The sequence below is a fragment of the Macrobrachium nipponense genome, chromosome 38 (genome assembly GCF_015104395.2).
Source record: "Macrobrachium nipponense isolate FS-2020 chromosome 38, ASM1510439v2, whole genome shotgun sequence".
In the NCBI taxonomy this organism is placed as follows: Eukaryota; Metazoa; Arthropoda; class Malacostraca; order Decapoda; family Palaemonidae; genus Macrobrachium; species Macrobrachium nipponense.
In genome coordinates, this window is record NC_061098.1 from 62056137 (window position 1) to 62073177 (window position 17041).

The 17041-nt window shown below is 43.7% G+C and overlaps 1 pseudogene; it reads left to right on the top strand.

The window, feature by feature from the left end:
- LOC135209749 (holocytochrome c-type synthase-like) overlaps positions 1-17041 on the top strand; it is a 68309-nt pseudogene that overhangs the window by 24653 nt on the left and 26615 nt on the right.

Genomic DNA, 17041 nt, shown 5'->3' on the forward strand with positions numbered 1-17041 from the left:
ATGATGAAATGATATTTTTTTAATCACTTAGGCCAATTCCACGACTCTCTCATATCGCAAAGAGCATCGAGAATCTCTTTTTTCGCCCCTGTTCGCGTTAACAAAAGAGAACCTATTTGGGAACAGACATGGAACGTAACGATCCTTAAAGGTTCGATGCAAGATTTTGCATGTCCGTGAGAACCTTCTCGATCGAAGATAATAACTGTTAACGTATGTCTAACATTTATTGAAAAGAGTTTTGAGAACCTGAGGAAAGTCTTCATAGATCTCTTCGCAAGGTAGAAGACGAACAGGCTTCCTATAGACTGCTTCCTTTCCTCGAACCAAGAGAGGTAGCAATATACGACATCTTTAATTTAAAGAAGGGGAATAAACTTTAGTCTTTTTTCCCCTAGTTATAAATTCTTAACAGATATTAAGATAAATGGGCGTCAAAGGAAGAGAGGATGAATGCCTCATTTTGGCCTTAGAGAGGTTGGATTCACAGAAGTCACGTTCTTCTCACAGCATGTTTCGTAAGGCTTTTCCAAGAGTATCTGGATATTCTATCAGAATCTATTATAAATAGACCTGAAAAAACCTCTCCACTCCTGAGTCTTTCCACGTGCAGACTGACCAGAAGTGGACATGAATGAGGAGGATTTTTCAAGGTAAATGACAATAGTAACATGGCTAAGACATAGAATTGCTGCAGATCGTGCTAGATGGAATGAGGAAACTGTCCTCTTCCGATACCTCTGTGAACCACATAGCGAGGTTTTTTTCTTCACTTTCAGAGGGAAGAATCACCTATGTATATATTCTGCTATCAAAGAACGCAGTAAAAGGCTATACTCTGTCTCTACAAGGGAATTAGAGATAACAGAGGATTAAGATCTTCGGGATCTATACGATACCGCAATACGACAAGAGTAGGATATCATGTACTTCGAATGGATTTTTTTTTTTTTTTTTTTTTTTTTTTTTTGTGGCCACAGATTCCGTGTTCCGACAAAATGGAACTGCTCCTCATCAAACTTCTTTGAGGAAGTTTTATGAAGGAATTCTTTGTTTCTCTTAGCCCTAAACGACCAAGAAGACAAGTGAATTTTTTGTGCATTGGAATCTCGCATCAGATTCAATGGAGACTCGGCAATGGGTTCTTGCCAGCATAGTATGTCTGGGGCAAAAAAAAAAAAAAAAAAAAAAAAAAAAAAGAAACCTAATCCCTCTATCCTGACGCAACGCTTTCATAGAAGTTTAGTTGCCCAGGCAGGGTACTTACATTTTCATCTACAGAAGAAGAGATGGTTTAAAAACGTTTTGCCCTACAGAGTCTTCGGGGTGCGATGAGGGCTCAAAATGCTTCCCAGAAGGTATTCATAAGAATACATAAGAGCTAGAAATCAGGGTTCCGCCCAATTTCAGCTCAGAGTCTCCTTCGACTTCCAGACTCCTTCCCTTCCTTCGGGCAAGGATAGGGAAGATTCTGCAACGAGGAACCTCATCAACATGTAAGAAGAGATCTCGTTAGCAAAAGAAGTGTTCACGAAGGATCCTCCTCGGAGGAAGACTCTTCTCTCTCGTATTGTTAGATATCCTGTCGTCTACTGGGTGTAGCTGACTAAAATCACCTCCCCTTGCCAGGGGCCAAAAGCTCAAAGGGGAAGAATTTCTTCCACCCTTCTCCAGTCTCCTGATAAACTATGTGGTTGTTCAGGACTCTCGGACAATGTAGCGCCAGCCAAGCGCCAAATGCCAATACAGGCGAAAAACGCCAGAGGCGGACAGTTCCAAGGAACTCTGTCATGGCCGGATACTGAGAAGGAGCGGGCCTCCAACCTGGCGCAAATGCGCCAGAGGCGAACAAATCGGACAGATATAAGAGTGTCCGATGTGGACATCCCCAGACAGCCTAGAGACTCTTCCAAGCTCGAAGCTCCAGCAAGAGTGGAGGAGCCAAGCCAGGCGCGAGGCGCCAGCCAGGCTCTAGGAGCCAGCCAGGCTCTAGGAGCAGCCAGGCTCTAGGAGCCAGCCAGGCTCTAGAAGCCAGCCAGGCCGCCATCCAGGTGCCAGGCTCCTTCAAGGCTAGGCTCCAGTCAGGATTGAGGATCCATCCAGGCGCAAGGCTCCTTCCAGTAAAGAGAAACCTAAAGCTCTGTCATGTGAGGGCTAGTCCCCATTGATATGATACAGGTTAAGGCTCTGCCATGTAAGTGGGTCAGCCCCCACCCCATTGGCACGATCCGAGAAGGCTCTGTCGTGTAAGCGGGCTAGCCCCCATTGACATGATCCAGAAGGGTTTGTCAGTCATAGGTCCCTACCTCGCTGAAACTCTTGAGGCATGCAGACTCATAGACAGTAATCATGAAGTCTTCTGCCAAGCTCCAGGCGCAAGGCGCCAGCCAGACGCAAGGCTCCAGCCAGGCGCGAGGCGCTAGCCAGGAGGGAGGAGCCAATCAGGCGCCAGCCAGGCGCGAGGCTCCAGCCAGGCTCTAGGCGCCATTCAGGCGCAAGGCTCCAGCCAGGCGCGGGGCGCTAGCCAGGCTCCAGGCTTCACCCAGAAGAGATCTATATCAAAGAATGCCCTGGCCTTCTTTGAGACAATGTGATCTCCTAAGCACTTGACAACGTGCATTGATGATTCCTTCAACAGCTGAGAATTAAAAGCGCATGAAGTGCGAGCTTTTCTGTATTCTTGTTCTTTCCTTAACAATATGTCATAAGGACATATTAGCTGTCACATACGGGAGATGCAACTCTGTGTTTACATTCCCATATCCGAAGGATGTCAAGATAACCTACGAGAGATCCTTCTCTCTTGGTTGATACGGGTCTGCGGATACATTGCTGGGATAGGGAGCCGATACTGATCCTTAACTAGTGAGTTAAATTTTAGTTAACGTCGTGTTTTTTCTTTGGGTTGTTTGAAAGGAGTTTGGGATAACTCTTTTTCAACTTAAGCACTAAAACCCTCGTGTTAGATCAGGTGATCGGGATCGGTGTTGTGCTCCTTAATTATGCCACTAGGCATAGGCATATTGTCATGTAAGAGGCTCTGTCGAGTAAATGGATAAGACCCCATCGACAGACCCACAAGAACTCTTAGCCATAGGTCACATCCTCGCTGAGGCTCTTGAGGCGAAGCAGATTCCTAGGCATTAGCCATGGAATCTTCCGCCTGAACAAGTAGGAACCAAGGTTTTATTTATTTATTACCTACAACGTATGTTGTTTACCTGTCTATTCAGTAAATAGTTGTCTCTTACCCACCACCAAGGGTGTCAATCACAAGCTATATATCTGCCGGGGTAAGTTGCATGTACAAAAATGATATTGTTAGAATACAATAAAGTTTTGACATACTTACCCGGCCAGATATATACGATGAATGGCCCACCCAGCCTCCCCTCAGACAGGTGGAAGAGAAAATCTGGTTCTAGAACGGGAACGGTTCCTATTCCTGCCACCCAGCGGCATGGGGGTAGATCACCTGACCTACCTGCAGCGTGTGCCGCGAAATTCGAATTTCTGTCGGACGTCAGAGACATAAGCTAAGTATATATCTGCCGGGTAAGTATGTACAAAACTTTATTGTATTCTAACAATATCATCTTACGACACACGCAGTGGTCGGCCAGGTGGTTAGTACCCATTCCCGCCGCTGGGAGGCAGGTATCAGGAACATTCCCATTTTCTATTCAGATTTTCTAGTGCCACTGTCCCCCTGAGGGAGGTGGGTGGGGGTACTTGATTATATATATCTGCCAGGTAAGTATGAACAAACTTTATTGTATCATAATATCATTTTGTTCATTGGAAACTTAACCTGTCAAGATCTATTTATATAGCTGAATCCCACCTTTGGAGGTGGGAAGCGTCAGAATAGAATGATTTAGGAAACAAATTGCATGCAGATGATTGACATCTTGGTTCCATACCTGTTAGCATAGCTGACTTCGTGATTACTGTCACCCAAGTCGGCTTTTGCTTTACTAGAGTCTCCATAAGGCTTCAGTTCTTCTCGATGCTCGCTATATCCTAGACTGCAGTATGCCTCTTTCAAGACTGCAATCCTTATGTTTTCACGTTGCCAAATGAATGATTATTCGAAGCCTTTCTAGTTCTTTTTCTCCCGAGTGGATCTTGGATCCCCTAATCTGTTGGTTGAGTGCTATCTGTGGCCAACCTTCTCTGCCTCCTTAAAATACCTTCTAGCATGAGTGACAGACACCATATATACTGCAAGAGGATGCCAAGTAGGCTTTGGGGAAGAGTAGGAAGCTCTATTTTTTTTTAATTTTTCTGATTTTGCCTGAGCAGGATTGGAAGCACTTAGGTCAGGCTCTTCATAACCTCAGTCTTCTGGCAATATCACCTTTTGCTTCCTGTCTAAGGGCATAAAGCTTACTTTTTATGCATTCAACTTACCTGTCAGATATATACTTAGCTATAGACTCCGTCGTCCCTGATAGAAATTCGAATTTCGCGGCACACTCTACAGGTAGGTCAGGTGATCTACCGCCCCGCCGCTGGTGGCGGGAATAGGAATCATTCCCGTTTTCTAAGACAGATTTTCTCTATCGTTTGGATTGTAAACATACGTTTACGGTTCCTCCTGATTTGATTTTCGTGTTTCATCGCCATCGATCTTCTGGGCTGTCTTTTGCAGGGAAGTACTGGGTCTTTGGTTCGGCATACGCTTTTATTAACTTTTTAATGAATTTCGCTTCGAAATTTCGAAGAAAATACTAATTGAAACTACCGAAATTATCGGTAGACACTCACATAGTTTGCAGTAAAGGGAATTATTAATATTTATTCATTATTACATGTAATAAAGGTTACAACTTTATTGAGGAAATATTAAACCATAATTTCCTACTTTAGGAAGTCAGAAAAGCATATAACTAGATACGCTTACTTTATAAGCTTTAATAGCGTTTGTGCTAACGAGCAGTTAGAGTATTAGCAGTACTAGTAGTTGTTGCATCCTCATCACCTTCTTACTCCACAGAAACTACAAATTTATATATGCAAATTTGAAGATAATGGATGTAGCTCAAAAGCGAGCTCTAAAAAGGTAAGAAGTGAATATAGTGTTCCCCATTGAAGTGGAGGGTGCGTCTGATCGGCTCTGTCTCGCTCCCAGACCTAGACCTCTTCCAAGCTCCCAGGCCAGAGGAGAAGGAATGTCGACAGTCCCGTACGGAGGTACGGAGAATCCCACCGATCAGGCGTCCCTCGGCAGACTCTGTAGAAACGTCCCAGACTGCCAAGTTCGCCATTGGAAAGGCGTCCTAAAATAGTGGAGGGTGCGTTCCGATCGGCTCTGTCTCGCTCCCAGACCTAGACCTCTTTCCAAGCTCCCGGGCCAGAGGAGAAGGAATGTCGACAGTCGTACGGAGGTTACGGAGAATCCCCACCGGTCAGGCGTCCCCTTTGGCAGAATCTGTAGCGTCCAGAATGCCAAGGATCGCCATTGGAAAGGCATCCTAAAAGAGTGCTTTTCGTCTTCCGATTCGTCTCCTCGAAGAAGTGGATGGAATTCCGACGAACTGTCGTGTCCGATCAAGAGGAGTTGGAAAGCTCCGACGTTGGACTCGAGCCCGGAACGTTTCCCGGACGATTCTCCCTACGAGAGGAAAAGAGCCAAGAGGACAATATCTCGATCTCCTACGCCTTCCAGAGCGCATTCTCCTATTCATGGCAAAGAAAAGGAAGAAACTGCGACGGACTTCCTACTTAAAATGCAGGAACAAATTTCCTCTTTAGTAGGAGTATTGAGAAAAGACCTTCCGAGGAGAAAGGACGATTTTCTTCCTGTTAAGAGATCTCGTCTTACGGGCGTTCTGGACTCCAGACTTATCTCCTCTACTCCTCGTACGAGTACAGAGACGAATAAAGAAAGAAGGACGAAAACTCATAGGATTGAGACGCAACATACGGACAATGACGAAGAGTGTCCGAGTCGGACAGAACCACCCAGGCGCTCGGCGCCAGAATTGGACTACTCGGACAGGAAAAGTGTCCTACGCGGACGGCTCCAACCAGACACCATTCGCCAGACGCGGACAGCCCGGACAGGCGGATATTTCCTGTGCGGACAACTGTGTCCAAGCGACTCGTGCCGATTGCGGACAACCTTGACAAGGCGGACAGCCTGGATTGGACAAAACGTCGTGCGCAGGCAACTCCGTCCGGGCGACAGGCGCCAGAAGCGGACAAGACGGACAGGCAGAGGTGTCGTACTGGAATGACACCAGCCAAGCGCCAAGTTCAATAGGTGGCCAGCTCGGACAGACGACACGGTCCGAGACGAACAGATACGTCCAAGCGCATTGAACAAACCAGACTTTCGGCAACGGTTAAGCACCAAGCGCCAAGATCTTCCTCAAAAGAATCATACGGAGAAATCAACCAGGAAGCGTCTCTTTATGATTTGGACCAGGAGCGGATTTCTCTGGACAGAGACGAAAGGTGCCGCACAGGCGGCCGTCGTCCTGTTCACGATATGTCCGTTTCGGGTGGAAATCTGCCGCAAGCACAGCTGTCTCCTGAGAAGAATGCAATATGTCGCACAGGCGGCCGTCATTCTTGTCAGGAGGACTTAGATGATGATAGAGTTTTTTCTCAGGATCGTTTGCAAATTAAACAAGATTTGTACGAGCTCTCATTCATTGATTAGAGGCTCTTCCAAATAATAGAGGCATAGAATCGGCCTTATATCCAAGAGATAAAAATTTGAGGGATTCTCTTCGATCCTAGAGTTTTCATTGCGATACTCTTTGCGACTAATACTAATTCGTGTTTATTGACGAAAAGAACGAAGAGGGCAAGATTTCCTTTTCTCTCTGGATCGGAGAGGAAAGAATGTAGTAGCAAGACTTGCTGTATACGACTACTGAATGACAAGTCATATACCCATACCAGAGTTGCCTTTGTGGTTCGCTACGGAATTATCTATATCCTTACAGGTTTTTTCCTGGTAAGGACTTCGCTTAAAATGGTGTTACGACAATACCTACTCAGCTTCGGTATTTAACAATTGGTGTTTGGCTTAAATTTGCATTATTAAGAGCTTCCTTAGGCTCGAGAATAATTTTATTATATTCCTTCATTGAATGAAGTAACTGGCAACTCATGATGAATGCAGTCAGGCAGCGAGCGGAGACTGCCGGGGCTGTCATTCTAAGGCCAATACTGAATACAGTACCATCCGGTTCTCGGTCATGAGTAGTCGTTTACATCTCTCTCTCCAACGGGATCGAATGGTTAACCGTATATCCCCCCACAATCATGGACTTAGTCTCGAATGGAGGAGATAGTTAAGCTAACACAAATAAAATATTGTCTGCCTTTTGCTAAGAAAGCTTTCAATAAGAAAGATATTATTTAACCTTTCAATGCTGTTTACCGTAGGTAACATTATTAAAGGATTCTAAGCAGTAGAACATTATATTATATAATGCTCTCATGCTTACGAAAGCATGGCTTATTAGAATACATGCTTAGTGAGAAGATGGATGTAGTAGAGAATTCACTTTAAGACTACGGTATGGTCAAGTCTTTCGAGAAACGCACACAACCTTTTTAGAATCGGATATTGCTTAAGAGATGGATGAGTGGGATGGGAAACATTCTCTTCGTGGCAGAAATGTTTCCCTGAATGGACTATACTTCGTATATAAGAGTTTTTTCCTACTAAGAACGGAATTAACATGTGAAAGGAGGTCGGGTACCATAAAGGCACAGATGTTCTGACACATAACATAAAGAGAATTAGAAGAAAGCGCCAGCCTGGCGCAAAATTGCGCCAGAAGCGCCAGCCTGGCGCAAAAATTGCGCCAGAAGCGCCAGCCTGGCGCAATGGGCCAAGAGCACCATCCAAGATATTTTCTCGTTTTAGCGAGTTATTAACCTAAGAATCCAGTAGCCTCTCGGACAGCAGGCTCGGTAACGGAAGGAATCGTTCCTGATTTCGTTACCCTTTTTATCACTAGGCCAATTCCACGACTCTCTCATATCGCAAAGAGCATCGAGAATCTCTTTTTTCGCTCCTGTTCGCGTTAGAAAAGAGAACCTATTTGGAAAAACAGACAGGGAACGTAACGATCCTTAAGAGGTTCGATGCAAGATATTTCATGTCCGTGAGAACCTTCTCGATCGACGATAATAACTGTTAACGTATGTCTAACATTTATTGGAAAGAGTTGTGAGAACCTGCGGAAAGTCTTCTTCATAGATCTCTTAGCAAGGTAGAAAGACGAACAGGCTTCCTATAGAATGCTTCCTTTTCCTCGAACCAAGAGAGGTAGCAATATACGCCATCTTTATTTTATAGAAAGGGGAATATACTAATAGTCTTTTTTTTTCCCCTAAATATAAATATAAATTTTCTTTACAGAATTTAAGATAAAGGGCGTCAAAGAAAGAGAGGATAATACTTATGCCTCATTTTGGCCTCAGAGAGGTTGGATTCACAGAGGTCACGTTCTTCTCACAGCATGTTTTTTTTTGGAAGTCTTTTTTCCAAGAGAGTCTGGATATTCTATCAGCATCATTATTAAATGGACCTTAACAACCTCTCCACTCTGAGTCTGTCTGCATGCAGACTGACCAGAAGTGGACATAAATGAGAGGATTTTTCAAGGTAGATGACAATAGTCATGGCCTAGACTAGAATTGCTGCAGATCGTGCTAGAGGGAATGAGGAAACTGTCCTCTTCCGATACCTCTGTGAACCACATAGCGGTTTTTTTTTCTTCCCTTTCAGAGGGAAGAATCACCTTTGTATATATCTGCTATCAAAGAACGCAGTAAAAGGCTATACTCTGTCTCTACAAAGGGAATTGGAGATAGCAGAGGATTAAGATCTTCGGGATCTTATACGATATATACCTCAATATGACAAGAGTAGGATATCATGTACTTCTAATGGATCTTTTTTTTTGTGGCCACAGATTCCATGTTCCGACAAGATGGAACTGCTCCAATCATCAAAACTTCTTTGAGAAATTTTTATGAGGAATTCTTTTGTTTCTCTGGGTCCTAAACGACCAAGAAGAACAATGAATTTTTTGAGCATTGGAATCTCGCATCAGATTCTATGGAGACTAGACAATGGGTTCTTGCCAGCATAGTATGTCAGGCAAAAGAACTGAAACCCCCTATTCCTGATTCAATGTTTTCAGATAGAGGTTTTGTTGTCCAGGCAGAGTACTTACGTTTTCATCTACAGTAGAATGGTTCAAACGTTGCCTACAGAGTCTTTGGTATGCGATGAACGGCTCAAAAAATGCTTCCCAGAAGGTGTTCAGAGGGATACATAAAGAGCTAGAAATCAGGAGTACTCCCCAATTTCAGCTCGGAGTCTCCTTCGACTTCCAGGCTTCTTCCCTTCCTTTCGGGCAAGGATAGGGAAGATTCCTCAACGAGACACCCCTTCAACATGTAAGAAGAGATCTCGTGAGCACGGAAGTATTCCAAGAAGGACCCTCCTAGGAGGAAGACTCTTATCTCTCGTACGGTTAGATATCCTATCGTCTACTGGATGTAGCTGATTACAATCACCTTCCCCTTACCGGAGAGACCAAAAGCTCAAAGTGAAAGAATTTCTTCCACCCTTCTCCAGTCTCCTGATAAACGATTGTGGATGTTAAGGACTTTCGGACAATGTAGCGCCAATCAGGCGCCAAAATACCAGAACAGGCGTAAAGACGCCAGAGGAAGACAGTCCAAATAAACACTGTCATTGTCTGATGAGGAGAAGGAGCGTGCCTCCAGCCTGGCGCAGATGCGCTAGAGGCAAATAAATCGGAAAAAGTGTCCGATGTGGGCATCGCCAGTTTCCTCGAGACTTTAACAAGCTCGAAGCTCCAGCAAGTGGGGAGAAGTCAGCCAGGCGCCAGGCGCGAGGCTCCAGGCAGGCGCAAGGCGCTAGCCAGGCGCGAGGCGCCAGCCAAGCACGAGGCGTCAGACAGGCGCGAGGCGCCAGCCAGGCGCGAGGCGCCAGCCAGGCACAAGCCAGGCTCTAGGCTTCATCCAGAAGAGATCAATTTCAAAGAAAGCCCTGGTCTTCTTTGGAACAGTGTGATCTCTAAAGCACTTCTTAAGTAACTTGATGATTCCTTCAAACAGCTGAGAATTAAAAGCGCTTGAAGTGCAAGCTTTTAACAATTCTTGTTCTTTCCATAACAATATGTCGTGAGAGATATTATTAGCTGTAATTTACGGGAGATGCAACTCTGTGTTGTTTCTCTTGCACGAAGGAGGTCAAGTTGACCTATGAGAGATCCTTCTCTCTTGGTTACGTGTCTACGGATACGTTGCTGGGATAGGGAGCCGACACTGATCCTTAACTAGTGAGTTAAAAAATTTTATTTATTTTTTTTAAACATAAGTATACTATTTTCTTTAGGTTATTTGAAATGAGTTTGGGGATAGCTCTTTTCAAATTACAAACACAAACCCTCGTGTTAGGATCAGGTGATCGGGATCGGTGTTGTGCTCCTTAATTATGCCAGTAGGCATAGGTGTTTTGTCATGTAAGTGGATAGGACCCCTTTGACAAATAACCATTAGATTCTGTCAAGTAAGTGGATAAGACCCCATTGACAGATCTACAAGAACTCTTAGCCATAGGTCACATCCTCGCTGAGGCTCTTGAGACGAAGCAGACTCCTAGCAATAGCTAGGAGGTCAACCCTTCGTCTAAACACATAGGAACAAAGGTTTTATTTATTTATTACCTACAACGTATGTTGTTTCCTGTCTATTCAGTAAATTAGCTGTCTCTTACCCTCCGCCAAAGGTGCCAATCAGCTAAGTATATATCTGACAGGTAAGTTGAATGCATAAAAATTGTTATGTCATGATACAATAAAGTTTTGTGCATACTTACCTGCAGATATATACGGTTTGATGGCCCACCCGACTCCCCTCAGGAGACAGGTGGAAGAGAAAATCTGTCTTAGAAAACGGGAATGATTCCTATTCCCGCCACCAGCGGCGGGGCGGTAGATCACCTGACCTACATGTAGAGTGTGCCGCGAAATTCGAATTCCTATCGGGGACGACGGAGTCTATAGCTAAGTATATATCTGCCAGGTAAGTATGCACAAAACTTTATTGTATCATGACAATAACATTTTAGTGAAAACTAAAACATGAGCACAACCTCTACCTCTTTAGCCTTTGGGCACAGTATGCTGCTGATGTCCTATAATCAACCAAATGGAAGTGGAATCTATTTCACTTCTCACTTTTTTGAAGGAAGATAAAACAGTTATAACGACGTATAGGATGTTCTATTCTTTATTCACCTTGTAGTAAGGTGCCGAGACTTGTGAGAGCCAGGGGTTACAATTTACCTGGAGTACCCATCACAATAAGTGCTGGGTTGTGGTCTTTATTTCAGTGCAGGTGACAATTTTACTTGGTTGTCTTCATAGTGATACTACTTTGTTCAGGGTAAGGAGACGTATGAATACTTTGCTAGCAATCAGGTTACATCCTATGGTGAAAAGCTCCCCTGATAGTTTGCTAGCCATCAGAACAACTCCTTCGCTGCAAAGTTCCCACTTGAGTAGAGGCACTGCACAGCTTTATCGCCACACTGCTACAGGTTAACTGGAGCAACAACCAGAGATGCACCCAGAGTAAGGGCATTTATGAATGCTTTGCTAGCCATCAGATTACTTCCGGCACTGCAAAGCTCCCCTGATACTTTGCCAGCCATAGGACAACTCCTTAACTGAAAAGTTCCCATTTAAGTAAGAGGCGGTGTGTGGCTTTACCGCCATGCCTCTACAGGTTAGGTTGAGCACCAGTCAGAGGCAGTTTTCTACTGAAGGCTCTCTTAGCTAACAAGGAACTACAAGCATTGTATTTAATGCTAGCAACCTTTTTTTTATATATTTCTATTCATTAAATGACTTAATGATTTGAGGTAGAATGTGTTCATGTATCCCACCTCCTATCAATGTTACATTCAGCGATGTAATTACTGTGAAAGTTTATTATATAAATATGACATTTATTTATAATGAAATAAAGTTTTATATATACTTATCCAGTAATTAATTATGATCGGAGCCCTCCTGCCTCCCACCTCCTATGGACACATGGCAGGAACAGAATGAGCTCATTTGCTTAGTAGCTCCGGGAGTTCCCGTCGAGGGGGCAAGGGGTGCGGGGGACTAGTCACCTGCTTTGGGCTACGAAGATTTGCCCAGCAAAATTTTGAATTCAAGCTGCTGTGCAAGAGGAAACTTTAGCAATATAATTACAGGGTAAGAATACATAAAACTTTATTATAATAAAAATGTCATGCTTCTTGCTTTGTTTACTTTTAAAGTATTACTGTAAATTAGTGTGTAATTAATTGAATATTTATTGTGCAGATGGAATTCCCCACGGAGTGTCCTATGAGTGGTGGCGGTAGCAGTACAGGTAGTGGTCCAGCTCACCAGGCCGGTCTGCATTTGGGGAAGGAATATGCTGGGAAGTATGTTGATATCAACCACTCACATGGAAGCTTATCCTAATCAGAAACCTGCCTCCGGATCAGCCGTTTTTGATTTGTCAACTGAAAGACAAGTATTATTATTTATTAATTTATTGGTATTATTGTTATTTTATCAAATTTGATTGCGGTTACCATACCTTTCAGCTTAAAGTAATCTTTGTTCCTACACAATATACAAACCCTCGGTCCTTTACAATAGTAATTACTTATGGTGGATGGAACACAACCGTTAAATGCTTCAACAAAGTGGTTTTTTTTTTTTTTTTTTTTTTCGGTAACTATCCGTATAGGTGGCGAGACCCGCCTGCCTGGATATAAGCGTTCCACTTTGCTTTTGGCCATCATGCGATGCAGACGTGTTTTTGTGAGCTCTTGCCTGACTGCTGTTAAAACTCTCTTATTCCCAGTGGGATCTTTTCGTTTATTGTTTTATCTATATATCTTGAGTATACAGGCAGTCCCCAGTCATCAGCGGGGGTTCCGTTTTCGGCGGGGTGCTGATAAGTGAAGACCACCATTAACGGAAATGTGGCGATTTATGGCACTTATGGTGCTGATAACCGGTTGACGCTTTATGGACGAATAGCTTCTCAGGATTAGTAATAACAGGTTTGGGGTGTAGATCGATTGATCCTGTATAGAGAAGCAATATTAAGTGCCATCGATATGGAAAGAAACCGCGGGAAAGAGGTGCCAATACTTCTGTAGCCCATAAATTTACTAATGGCAACTTTTACACTGGCTAAAATCATGAATCTGGCATCTCAGGACTTCAGTTCTTCAAGGGAGAATGTACTGCGTTTGTCTCAAAAGACATCTTTTTGTAAATTTGCTCATAAATATACCAAGGGGTTGCTGTTGGTTTTTGTTCTGGTCTTTTACAATACGTAGTATGTCAGTTGTAAATGTAATTTTGCAAAGGGAAGTGCAAAGAAATAGTAATAGAATAAACACGTACAAAAAAAAAAAAAGTCACTAAATTCATTCTCGGTAAATTTATGTAAATATTTTTCAACAAATATGCCAAGAATTTATTACTGATTTTATTTCTTATCTGTATTGATATTGTGTGAGCTGTAATTATAATTTTACAAAATAAAATGGAATTATTTATTAGAAAAAACATATAAGTTGGTAAAATTTACGATTGTCTTGTAAAAGAGGTCCCACAAAGAACTATAAATAGTTTTTTTCAACTGGAGGTAGGGAAAATTTTTTAGAGTTTTTCTTCTTTCACCATATGCATTTGCATATCTTCCTCATTCTATTGGTGTGTTTTTTGGAAATTGGCTGACAAAGTTTGCCCTGTCTGAGGAGCTGCATTGATTTTTTTACCTGTCCACTGAGGGTTAATGGCGCTTCTTTTAGTTATGTTATGGCGCCATAACTCTGGCACCGATAACCGAAATGCTGCACGTTATGGTGCCATAAATTGCCTATTTTATGATGCTAGAGAAGCGCCATAAAAACGGATCACCATTAACCAAGTCCACCTATAACCAGGGACTACCTGTACTGTGATATTTTTTTTTGTGATAGCCTTGCAACCTCCTTACCCTAGAGTGTGTGTGTGGCTTGGGATCGGCGCCAAGGGTGTAATATATACTTTGTTCATGAAACTTACCTGTCAGATATATATATAGCTGTATTTTCTGAAGTCCGACAGAATTTTAAAAACTTCCGACACACGCAGTGGTCGGCCAGGTGGTTAGTACCATTCCCGCCGCTGGGAGGCGGTATCAGGAACCATTCCCATTTTCTATTCATAATTTTTCTGTCGCTGGTGCTGAAAACACCTGTTTTCAGTACCTCCGTCTTAGGATTTTGGAAACTTCATTGCCGCTAAGTATCCTAATTGTCTTTTGATTTATTTACTTGGATTTGTGGCTAGGCATACGCTATCTTAAATTGATTTGAATTTGATTCATTTTTGCATAAAATATCTGAATCTAGTTAGGCTAGTTTCAGACGGGGTTGTCTGCAAAGATAGGGTGTGGCTACCGAAAGCTTCGGTAGATCCGCACTTGGTATGTACGAGGGGGATGGGTCTTGCTTCTTTGTTGAGATTTGTCATGTAAGGAGTGTGAGACTTTGTCTATTCCGTAAGGAAGACGTATGATTCGTATGTACGCAATTAATCAGTAAACATGTCTAATTCCGTAAGGAAGACGTATGATTCGTATGTACGCAATTAATCAGTAACAAAAGTCAGGTAGTGAACCTGCTAACCTTCTGTAGACTTTATTTTGCCTAACCCTGTAGTATGGCCTACGGGCTATGAATATGTCTACGAGAGGTGCTCGCTCTCCTTCATTGCTGTGAAGTGCTACTTCTGTAATTGTTACTCCTAACCCTGCAGTGTTGCCTGGGCCCTAAGCAGTGTCTGTAGAGGAATTACCCTTTCTCTGATACTCTTTCGATTCGTATCTTAGAATCGAAAGTGCTTGCTTTAGAGAGTAAAAGTGAGTGCAGAGTGCAGTGATACCCTTGTGTAGTGGAAGGGGTGCGTCAGATCGGCCCTCGTTTCGCCTCTAGGCCGGGACCTCTGCTTGACTCCCAGGACCCGGGGAGGGAGCATGTCGAAAGCCTAAGGAGGGTTACAAGGAACCCCACCGTTCAGGCGTGCCTTCGGCAGTTTCTGATGAAAATCCCCAGACTGCCAAAGTGCGTGCGCGTGCACGAATCCTGAAAGATTGCTTCTCGTCCTCCGAAGCGTCCTCCCCATGCAGGGGTTGGAGCTTTCGGAAGGACTCGCGCCCTCTAAATAGAAGCTTTATAGAAGAGGACGCTTCACGTCCTCTCTCTCTCTCGTTATGCGTTTCAGTGAGAAGTAAGAAGGCGAACGTCGCCTGAACTCGTGTCCGTCTTTCCACCGAGAAATACGTAAAAGAAGTCATAGTAGCAGGAAGCTTTTGAGAGCGGACGCCCGGGACGCTCGGATGGACTCCAGGCGCGCGCGGGTGCACGCCAAGTGCGCGCCAGTGGACGCCGAGCGCGCTCCAGTGGACGCCGAGCGTGCTCCAGTGGACGCCGAGCGCGTTCCAGTGGACGCCGAGCGCGCGCCAGTGGACGCCGAGCGTGCACCAGCGCACGCCAGGTGTGTCGCCTGGCTGAAACGTTTCTGTTGAACTCTTCAAGCTCTTGTTTCAGATATGGGCCTAAAGAATGTTTACCTCTACCTCCGGTGATACCTTCTACCTCACCTGCAAAGAATGTGAAGTAGGCAGTGCTTCGGAGGAAGTTTAAAGTGAACAGACAACTTCTTCTTCGAAACCCAGCAAGACATCGGGTTTTCGTGAATTCAAGAGGTCTCTGTCAATTAATATTGCTTTTCGCATAGGTGGATGGAGTTAAGGAAAGCTCAAGGGAAGATCTCGTTTGCTCTACCCACCGCAACCTTTGCCATTCGGCCAATAAATTTAAGTTGCCACTACCGCAGTCAAGACTTTGCGATAAGGCAGTTACGGGTTATGTAAGGCTCGATGTCCTGCACGTCAGGACTCTCGGCAACGTTCAGTGGGATTCTTGCAAAGGCACTCATCAAAAGGACGCTCTTCAGGAAAGCGCAAGACAGGACTTCCTTTGCCATACTGCCATAAATTTTAAGCTTTAACAGGCATTAGTTGTGATACGGGAGAGGAAGCTGGTTGGAGAGTTTCTTCTCTTCCAGGATAATTTTGCAAGCTTTTTAGCCCATCTGAAAGGGTTTTTCAGATGATAGATTTTGTTAGTTTTCTAGTCGGGACTAACGATGCCGAATTGAACATGGTCGTTCTACCTGCCGTAAGCCCAGTCTCTTAACAGGATTCTTGCCCCTTCCTCGTTTGAGACGGGAATCGAAAAAATTAAATGCTTGACTCCTGGATTACGTTTTGTCAATTCAGTGGACTTTCCCCCATTGACAAATATACTTTCGTTTTGTCAAGTAAGTGGGTATCCCCTCATTGACAAAATATCTCTTTGTCCCGTAAATGGTTAGTTCTCATTGACAAACATCTCATTAACTTGATATTGCGTAAGCGAATAAGCTCTTATTGACAAGATTCGGAAGAGCTCTCATTCGTCATTTCGCAGACTCGTACAAGAAATAGACTTGTAGACTACGTCAATGAACGCTTATGTCCAGTAACATAAGAAGCTTGAGCTGACTGCTTCGATTCTCTTAAAGTTGTTCATGAAACTTGCCTGTCAGATATGTATGTAGCTGTATTTCCGAATTCAGCTATATATATGTCTGCCAGGTAAGTATGAACAAACTTTATTGTGATATAATTTCATTTTTTGTTTTCCTTGCGTTATACTTCTGGTTGGTTCAAGTCATATACGCTTGCTGTAGTTACCTCTTCGGATGGCAACCGAGAGGTCTATTGTCTATTTTAAGGACATTTAATCGTTACTCCTGCAGCCTTCCATGCCAGAGTTTCCGATTTATCTTTTACCGTTGTATGGTAGTGTTCTGACGACACAAACGCATACTATATATTTAGCGTTTTCTGTTTCGCTTAAAATATACCAGCTTGAGAGTCTTTC